General features: G+C 42.9%; 1 long non-coding RNA gene across 1 annotated transcript in view; it reads left to right on the plus strand.

Moving 5' to 3' along the window:
• The first annotated feature begins 13 nt into the window (after positions 1-13).
• LOC110290102 overlaps positions 14-10,385 on the plus strand; it is a 23,925-nt gene continuing 13,553 nt past the window's right edge. Inside the window, exons 1-2 of the long non-coding RNA XR_002377401.2 lie at positions 14-99; positions 4,368-4,458. This is a non-coding gene — a long non-coding RNA (uncharacterized LOC110290102). The remainder of the gene's footprint in view (positions 100-4,367; positions 4,459-10,385) is intronic.

A 10,385-nucleotide genomic window follows, 5' to 3' on the forward strand; every position in this document is an offset into this window, starting at 1 on the left:
TGGCAGGCAGATACTAGGAGGGTAAGACAGTGAGGCCGGAAAGCTTAAGGCCCTGCCAGAGTCTCGCTCCAGCTTCCAGTGGGTTAATCCGAGGAGAAGGTGCGAGAACAGGGCGGGGCTGAGGGAGCGGTGCAAGGCCTCCTGTGATTCCCGGCATTAGTGAGGGGGAAGGCGTCCTCTTGTAGTGGGGGTCTTGCAGATTGAGGGGCGTGCTGAGGGTGCTGAGTATAGCCTGGTACATCGGGTAGGCAGTGAGAGGAAGGAGTTCGCGCCAATGCCCTTGCCCCAAAGAAGACCAATTCCCAGGAGGTGCATTTACTTTTTTCAGACAAAATTAACTTACGGAGCACCTGGCCTCTAGCAGGCGAGGGCCTCCCAGTTGATGCAGTGGGCAGAAGTGGACACAGTGCCAGCCCTCGTGAAGTTTGTATTATACCACAAACAAACAAGCTAAGGGTGTTTCGAAAGCAACAACACGGAGCCCATTTGATTAATCAAAACCGAAAGGCTTCTTTCTATAAATAAGGATGTGGCCTGTGAAAAATGTCCCCTGAAAGAGCCAGCCTTGGAATGGGGGCAGACTTATTTATGAGAGGTGAAAGGTCGGGCCTGGATTCTAAAATTACATTTTACAGTGTCCAGGCTCTGGAGGAAGCACTTGCCAGAACCCTCCCAGTCTCAAGTTGCCTCCCTTGCAGTTTGTAACTGAAAACCTCATGTTTGAAAAATCACTGCTGTTTTTTGTTTTTTGTTTTTTGTTTTTTCTCTCTCCCTAGTCTGTCCCAATGCAAACTGTTCAGGGAAATATTAAGGTACACAAAATAAACTTTTAAAAGGCATTTTATTTTGAATAAACATAGAATCACAGAAAGCTGAGAAGACATTATAGTGGTCACAAGGACCCCTCTATTCATGTTACTCCTATAGTTAAATCTGTTTTATGTGCAGTCTCAAAATAGGAAATTGGCCCTGACAGAATAAGTATACATATAAGTATGCCATTTTATCACATGTATATATACATTCTTATAAACACAGTTATAAAGATACAGAGCTAGTTCATCACTGCTGAGAGCTCCCTCTTGGAAACGTTCTCTCTCTCTCTCTCTCTCTCTCTCTCTCTCTCTCTCTCTCTCTCTCTCTCTCTCTCTCTCTCTCNCACACACACACACACACACACACACACACACACTATTTGCTGTGTAATTCCAGACGCCTTGTGGTGGTTCCCTCTCATGAAATGCTGTCCCTTGACTTTATAGCTCCAGAACACTGATATTGTCCAGAAGAAAGCAGGAAAGTGACTGGGAAGGATCAAGGCGACCTTTGCTTGAGGGTGAAGGTTCTAGAATTTTAAGCTTTGTGATTCTGCTTTCTCAAATTGACTTCCCATAAAATAGGTCAAATGTTTATAGTCCTGGGGATGATGTCCCAACTCAGGTAATCACATGGTTAGCCTTTTATCGATAAGCTGCTCATAGAGAAGGCGGGGGCTATGATAGCTTAATGGTCTGTTCTCTCGGAATCTTCCTTGACAAAGTCCACAGCTTCATTTTCCCCATTCTGCCATAAATAAACCCCAGGGTGTGAACTTCCTGTATATGCTGTAGCTCTCAGGGAAGCAGCACAAATAGGAAATTAATCCTTGCTTATTGTGATAAAGTATTTATGTTTCACTGTTCTTTTACTAGAAAGGAAAACGGTGTTTCCAAGTGTATTTGTCTGTGCTGCTCGTGCTCCTGAACTGAACTCTCAAGACAATCTCAACCAGCGTCATTTGTGAGGCACTGCCCTTTGGGACAGAGGGTTTGCAAAACATTTGCTGGCACCCACTCCAGATTGCATCAGTTTCAGCATTAATTCTGGGCCCCAGATGAAGAACAAACTGTAGGGAATAGATGAGAGTTTCCAATTCTGAGTTAAATATTTCGACTTGCCCATAGTACTGTCAAATTTTGGCTTTCACACATATTCTCTGTAAATGTTTGGGCTAAATATTCTTTAAAAAATAATTTTAGGAGGCTCAGTAGTTAAGAGTACTTCCTGTTCTTTCAGAGTACCTGAGTTCAGTTTCCAGCACCCACAATGGGCAGTTTACAATCACCTGGATCTTTCACTCCACAGATTCACTTGCTTTCTTCAGGCCTCTGTGAAAACCAGGCACACATGGTATGCGCTTTAGTGCATGCAGGTAATACACACACACACACACACACACACACACACCTCCTTTTGAATTTTCAAGAATTTAGAATTTTTCTAAAAGAGGACTGGAGAGATGGCTTGCTCCCTAATCATAAAGAGAAGTTTGGATCCCAGTGGTACTGTGGACCTCTGAAGCAGAGGGAAAGAAAGTTGGAAGGGAGATAGATGTTCATAGACAGAAGCAGGAGACCAAATTACTACACCAAAAGAGGCACATAAGCACCGTAAGTCCCACAGAACACGAGTATCATCAAAAAGATAATACTTGAACCCACATAAAAACCTCTGAGCGTCACTGGTTCTCGGCTCTGGAGCCCCTGGAGTCTGAGACATAAGTTTTTGCTTCACGCTGAGCCATTTCCCTGTCTTTTTAATTCCTTAATAACAGAGAAAAAGAATCTATCTGCTATCTGGTGTCACTAATGCCCATACAATGAGTCTGGCATCTGGCTCTGAGAAATCTGATCTCCACGCACACAAAGGTTCACACCCTTGCACATACACGCGCTCCTATACTCATGCGGACAGATTGTTTTTAAAAAGTGTCTTCTAAAAGAATGTTAGGCTTTAGAAGTGGAAACTTAGGTGGAGTTCCGGGTCAGTAGAAAGGAAATTTGCCTGCAGTTTTATCACCTCTAATCAAACAATCATAAGGATTTTTAAAGGTTTATGTGAGTGCTTTGCTTTGCATGCATGTCTGAATCCCACTTGGGTGCCTTGGTTCCTGTAGAGTTCAGGAGAAGATGGGATATTTGGGAACTGGAGTTATAGATGGTTATAAACCAGCATGTGAACCATAAATACTTTTAACTGCTGAGCCATCTCTTCAGATCCTTTCATAATTTTGATGAAAATTTTATATTTTTGGTTGTAAGCCTAGCCTTTAACGGCGGAGCCATCTCTCCAGCACTCAGGAGGCAGAGGCAGGCAGATTTCTGAGTTCGAGGCCAGCCTGGTCTACAGAGTGAGTTCCAGGACAGCCAGGGCTACACAGAAAACCCTGTCTCGAAAAACCAAAAAAAAAAAAAAAAAAAAGGATTTTATTTGTAATTATGTGTTTCTTGTTAGGTATCAAACCTGGGACAAATGGCCCACTGAGATACCTATCTAACATATCAAAACAGGCCTGGCCACCAGGTTCTCCCAGCATCCCTCAGTCCCTACCTGTTACTAGGTATGGCTGGCATACCCCACTCCTCTAAACTTCTCCCACTCAGGGGCCAGGCTACCCCTCCCCCAGCTGCCCTTCCTAAATAATCCAGCCATTTCAGTTACCCTGCCTTCCCTGCTCTACCCTTTACACCCCTGGTTCTCCCCTCCTCCCTGTACCCCCCCCCTTTCCCCCATGGCCTGGCTCAGGGTCAGGTTCACTCTGGACTCCCAGAAGTCTCTGCCTCTGACTATTCTTTCCCTCATATCTACAATGAACCTTCTTCTCCTCTATTCCTTGGAGCAGTCATGTCTATTTATTTATTTGTTTATTATTTTATTATTGTTCATACATGTATGTGGGACTGTGCATATGCAGGTAGTGCTCATGGAGATCAGAAGATGGTAACTGGACCAGAACCCTGGAGCTGGAGAAACAGGCAGTTGTGATTTGCCCAGCATGGGTGTTGAAACCAAACTCTGGTCCTCTGAGAGAGCATCACCCCTCTTAACAACACAGTCATCCTTCCAGGCCCCAGAGGGACATCTTTAAAAGGGTATTCATAGCTAAAAATCAGAATACTCCTTATTGGTTTTCTTTTATGTTTCTGGTTTTTGGTTAATATATTCAGGGTACCAATTTCAATACTGATTGATAGAGCTGGCTGATGACATTAGGATGTAGAGATGGGGCTGAGAGATGTGCTGTGAGTCCATAATTGAATGAGTCCTAAGGAAATTTAATTAGTCTTTTTCCTCTGCTCATAAGAAATGCTTCAATAAGAGCAGGAAAGGTCTTGATTATCTTGTCCTTTAAACTACTGATCCAGGCTGTTCTTGCTGCCTTCAAGGAAGCCAGCTAATCAAATACCATGCAGAAGCACGTGGAGTAACAAGCTGCGTTTTGTGCCAATCTGTCCAGGATGGCAAATCTGATATGTTCCTCTGGTGGTTTAATTCTAAGTTACTGCATCACAGTAAGATTTTTTTTCCCCCATCTTTTCTCTTCTTAGGGAAATTGTTCCTGGCCCCGGATGTGAGTCATCACCAAAGGACTTTGTTCCTTCGGGGTGTGGTAGCAGATCCATTACATCACAGTATGTGGTAAGACATCCAGGAGCAGCCTTGGGGGACTTACAGGGGGAGGGAGGCATTACTATAAATAGCATTGATGGTATTTAGTGGATTTATCTAAGGGAGACTCTTATTGACTCTATAAGTCCACTTGGCCAACATTTATTGAAAACCTACTGTGTGCTGAGTAGCATAGTAGATGTTTGTAGTGTATCAGCCAGTAAAATGACAGCCATTCCTGACCTTATTGATCTAATATTCTCTTTGTACATGTCAGTTGTTAGAGCCCATAGCAAAGTCCCACAGATTAGGTGGGTTAAACATTAGAAATGTGTCTTTCTTGTTCTAGAGCAGTGTTTCTCAATCTTCCTAATGTTGTGACCCTCTAATACAGTTCCTCATGTTGTGGTGACCACCCCCCCATACACCATAAACTATTTTTGATGCTACTTCATAAACTATAATGTTGCTACTGTTATGAGTTGCAAAGTAAATATCTGATATGTGACCCCTGTGAAAGGATCATTTGACTTTCAAAAGGGGTCTCGACCTAGAGGTTGAGAATCGCTACTCTTTGTATTAGCAACGTTGATTCCCCCCAACCCAAGGACTGTCCCAAGTCTCTCTCTCTCTCTCCCTGACTTGTAAATAATTCCCGTTTCTCTGTATCTTTACATTTTCTTTCCTTTGCTTGTGTCTAGATTTCCCTTTTCTTAGAATACAACTAACTCTATTGGACCTGGGACTACTCAAAGGACCAAATTTCAACTTAATTACCTTATAGATCTTGTTCCCAAATACAACAGTGGGCTGAGGTACTGATATTCAAGGCTTTAGCATCTCAATGTGGGGGTACTGTATTTTAACTCATGATAACATTCAAGACTACAAGTGCCTTCTCCACTGTGACAGCTGTGTCACTGTGAAGCATGTGCTAAATTAAACCCTCCCTCAAGTGTGTGTGTGTGTGTGTGTGTGTGTGTGTGTGTGTGTTATTTTACTATTTTACCGTGACAAGAAAAATAACTGAAAGCAAAACCCTGGTACAGAGAGGTGGGCCATTGCTGTGTTTGACCTGACCATGTGGTCCTCAGGCCTTTGGAACTGGTGTGCAGGAGGGATGTAGGATGCTGCAATCAGAGCTTAATGGGTCTTTTGGGAGGGAGCATGGGAAGTCTGCAATGCTGATTGGAGTGGATACAGCAAAGGCTGAGATCCTGAGATTATAGACCGGATCAAGGGCGCACTCAGGAATTAGATCAGAGGCCATTTAAGGCATGTTCTGGCAGAATGTGATTCTGTTCTGCTCTTGACCTAAAAAAAAAAAATTGCTGCCCTGCATTCTCAGATAACGGACAAGTAAAGCAATGTGTTTGGTAGAGAAAACTTCGAGATGGCGGTGTGATTCTTCCCACTGCCTCTAATCAGCATTGGGGTAAGGAGGGAAGAGAAAGGGGGTTGGGGATGCTTTCGAGGAAAGGATAATGGCGCATTCAAAGTATGCACCAGAGCCGGGCATGGTAGTGCATGCCTCAGTCCCAGTGTTCGGGAGCAGAGGGAAGAGGGTGAGGAGTTCAAAGCCATCCTCAGGCACGCGGTGTTCCCAGCTGTCTCAGCTATACAAAGCACTGTCTCGAAATTAAACAAAAGCCAAAATAAAGATGTGGACAAGGCAGATTCAGGGAAACCCACGTCGTTGAGAGAAGGCTTGCACTCCATGCATCAGGGAGTGGGAGGCCCCATTTCTCCTCGGACTTCCGGTTCCCTATCTGCTGCTCATGCTCCTGCCTCCATGGACTACCCTGGTGCAGGTGCCATGTTTTCCCGGTGGTGACTGCTATTGCTCCTGTAAACAAATATAAACCTCTCCTCCTATAAGTGGTTCCTGTCAAGTCACTGTGACCAAATAATAATGATAATGATAATAATAACAACAATAATAGTAATAGTAATGCAGAAAGGAAACAGAAGGCATAGGTGTGGGAAGGAAAAAACCAAAATCATATAGAAAAGTCTCAAAGAACTGACCTAAGACCTTTTTTAAACTAATAAGCGATTATAACAAAACGGCAGGAATAGGCTAATATAAAAGAGTCCGTGGCTGCCTCAAGTATTATCAATAAACAAGTGGAAGTTGAAGTTCGGAGCAAAATGCAATTTCCACTAGCCCCGACTGTAGGACGGAGACACCCACGTGTTCTTCCCTAAGTTGATCCTGTCCCTGTTGGACATGCAGAGTCTTACCGTGCGTGCAGCCCCACCATCTACCCTAAGGTCAGCATCACCAAGGTGTGCACGCATGCTCAGCTCATGTCCCGCTTTCCCAGGACCACAGCCTTGCACACCTATTCATGCCGGTCTGTACTCTGGAGACCATCAATGCTAGAAATGACTGCCCAGTGTACTGGGTGAGAGAGGGAACATGAGCGCGTGCTCTCTCTCCTTTCAATATTGACTTAGTCTCAAAGCTTAATAATGAAATCATTTTTAAGTTTACAAAAGAGTCTTAACAGATGGGAGAAAAAGTTCCCACATGCGTTCCACCGAGCCTTCTCTCCTGTTATCACTGCACATAATCGTGGCGTGTTTATCAAAATGAAGAGATGACTGTAAGTCCCACCAATAACCAAACCAGAGTTGATTTGGATGCCACCAGTTTCCCACCGATGTTCTTTCTCCATTTGAGAAACTCACAGTGCATTTGGCTGTCTTGACTCTTTCGTGTCTAATCGATGACGTGCTGGGTCTGTCTTTTTGTTGACCTTAGACACTTTGAGGAGTACAGGTCAGCTTGGAGGATCTCTTTGTAAGATTATGTGCTGTATGCCATTTGAGATCTCTACTTTTCCCACAGTAGTTTCAAGTAGAAACCTTGAGGATGACTTCTAAAATTTTGTTATCTCTGTGTACTGGTAGGGTTGTAGGATTTAAAATATCCATTTACAGCTGGGTGGCACATGCTTTTAATCCCAGCACTTCAGAGGCAGAGACAGGTGGATCTATGTAGTTTGAGGCCAGCCTGGTCTACAGAGCAAGTTCCAGAACAGCCAGAGCTACACAAAGAAACCCTGTCTTGAAAAGCCAAAATAAAAAGGTAAGTAATAAAATAAATAAATAAAACAAATCCATTTATTATGTTTTAGCAGGATTTCAGAGGTAGTAAAGTTGTATTGTTATATTTAATCTGCCACCTTTATCTGGGAGATAAAAATTTCAGAGAAACATTTTTGATCAACAGTTAATTGCTGTTATTCTGTGGCTAATATTGTCGTAATTCTTCTGTGGGTATAATCCACAAATGACAATAGCTTTTGTTTTGTGCCATTGCTGTAATCTTTAAGGCCTGTGATGAGGTTGCAGTCCAGGCTACAGCCTATGGAAATTGGTCACTCCATCCCCTCAGTCCACAGAATGCTGTCCATGTTCCTAGCCTAATATAGAAATCTCAGTCTAGCCCCACCCGGCCCTTCCAGTTTCTCTCTCATCTCTCCAGCGCAGTTCCTGCTTACAGTGAACTCATGGCTTCTGCCAGAACCACACGTAGGCCTTTGCTTCTGCAGTTCTGTTTTCTAGACTGACTTCTATTTGGTAAATAGAAAACAGTTCTAGTCTCATCAGAACTGTCAAAATTGGGAAGAGGGTTTTTGTTAGAATAAAGTCTTTCATGTAGACAAGAAGTAGTGAAGAAGCAATTCAACTCTGTCCCTTTGTGTGTGTAGACCCACAAAGATGCACACACATTTTTCTACGTTAATTAATATAAGCCCAAGATGTTCCTGCCTAGCGAACTGTGCTGTTTTATGTACAATCACATATGGATAGGTAACAGCCATTCATGTCCTGTCGAGTTATCAAAAGGATGTGTGGAATCTTTTCTACATTTAGGATCCCCAGAGTGTTAATTGTAAGACTCCTATTGTCTCAAGACAACAGAAACCCTGTTTGTAAGCACTAGTCTGACTTATTAATAACAAGAAACATGATCGCTGCTTCTGGAACATGCCCAGGGCAGGTGAAGACTCTCTATGGGTGTTGCAAGTCACTAGGCTCTTCTAAGCCTATCCAACAGTGCCCAGAGTGTCAGTGGTTAAAAACATTGTGTGGCTTCTGAAAGCAAGACTCAACAGGAAAATTACCAAACAAATATCTAAAGTCTGAGATCACAACAATGCTAACTTCTTCTGAGAGAACCATTTATTCTTGTTTGAGACATCCATAGCAGACTCTGTTGTACCCTGGAAGAAACAATGTTTAATGGGGAATTCTAAACGGTTACCTTCACCACCCAGCTTGAGCAGTAGTTGTTCAGGCAATGTGTTAAATACTGTGCCAAGGCTGGACATGCACAGCAGCTGTCTATCATCAGACAGAAATTATGTGTCAGCCAGACACATAAGAATGTGTGCAGACAGCACACATTCTTACATAAAGGCATACATGGTTCTGTCACACACAGCATCTACTGTTGCTGCCTCTGGTCCCCTTTTCACCTTCCACATGACAGCGGTGTCATGGGCGTTCCATGTTGAAGGAAGAATAAAAACTTGGGCTTCATTAAAAAAAATCATCTCTATCTTATGGTAGTACAAGTATATTCACACTGGGATGCCAATGAAGAGGAGTAGTCAAGAGCTATTGTTCCAGGCATTAGGACTTTGAGCAATGTATCTAGCTGTAACTATGGCCCAGAAGAAGAGGTGATACAGGTCTGCACTTACTTATAGAAATCAGATCTTTAATCACTGGTCAGAAACTTGAAAAGAACATTTTTGAGAGATTGTTAACAAGGAAGATTGAAAATGAGATACATGAATGGATCTTTCAGAAAAGAGCACAAGAGAAAGGAATTGCATGGACAGCCACGAATAGATACCCTGGCGGAGGCCTTGTAATGGAGACAGAAATGATTGAGTAGTGTATCCTTCCCACTATGGAAGAAGTTTTTAAAAACTAAAATAAACAAACAGTTGGGCATGGAGACACTTTTTCAGTTCAACTGTTTTTGCAAGTACAGCCACACAACCCCTGTCCATTGTCATGATATTCTACTTAATACAGTTTCTGACCGTGGAACACAACAAAAGAGTGTAACTAAAACGTTTGAGCTATGGAAACTGCTAATCTTGCCACATGCATCTATCATTCGAAACCAACACAAACAACTGATATGACTGCACAGTCTGCTGAAAACTCAACATTGGCAAAGAAACAATGTGTTATAAGGTTGAGGTTCTTCTTTGAAGTGTGCACGTGGGTGTGCATGTGCATGCACGTGCATGCAGGTGTGTGTGTGCATGAGTGTGCATGTGCATATGTGCATGCATGTGTGTGTGTGTGTTGGAAATATCAATCAATATGTAGTGTTTCCCTACCATCTGTCCTTTGTTAAGTGGTTGAAGAGAAAGTAACTTTTTTCATCATATTTTCTCCCCCTCTCCCCATTCTCACTGACTTGTATTTTGTGGGAAGAGTGATCCTGTCTAGTTAAAAGTAAAGAGGGTGGCAGCTGAAAAGAGAAAGGAGAAAAACCAGGGGATAGCTCTGGGTGATTCCACCGATGATAATGAAAGCTAACGGGGAAGCCTCAGTCGATTCAAACCCCCAGGAATGGTGGACTGGAGTCTATCATTTGCTGGAGGCTGGCTCAGGAGAAAGAGAATGTAAAATAATCAGGAAAAGAAAATAAGCTATGAATAAACTTAACAGGGAGGGAAAGACCTCTACAATAAAGACTTTAAAACACTAAAGAAAGAATCTGAGGAAGACAGAAGAGGAAAGACTTCACATAGTCTTTCTTTTGTAGTCTGCGTTTTAGTACTATGAAAATGACCGCACAACTGGTTGTTATCATGTAGAAGAATGCGAATCGATCCATTCCTATCTCCTTGTACTAAGGTCAAATCTAAGTGGATCAAGGAACTTCACATAAAACCAGAGACACTGAAACTTATAGAGGA

This window comes from Mus caroli, chromosome 2 (assembly GCF_900094665.2).
Source record: "Mus caroli chromosome 2, CAROLI_EIJ_v1.1, whole genome shotgun sequence".
NCBI lineage: Eukaryota > Metazoa > Chordata > Mammalia > Rodentia > Muridae > Mus > Mus caroli.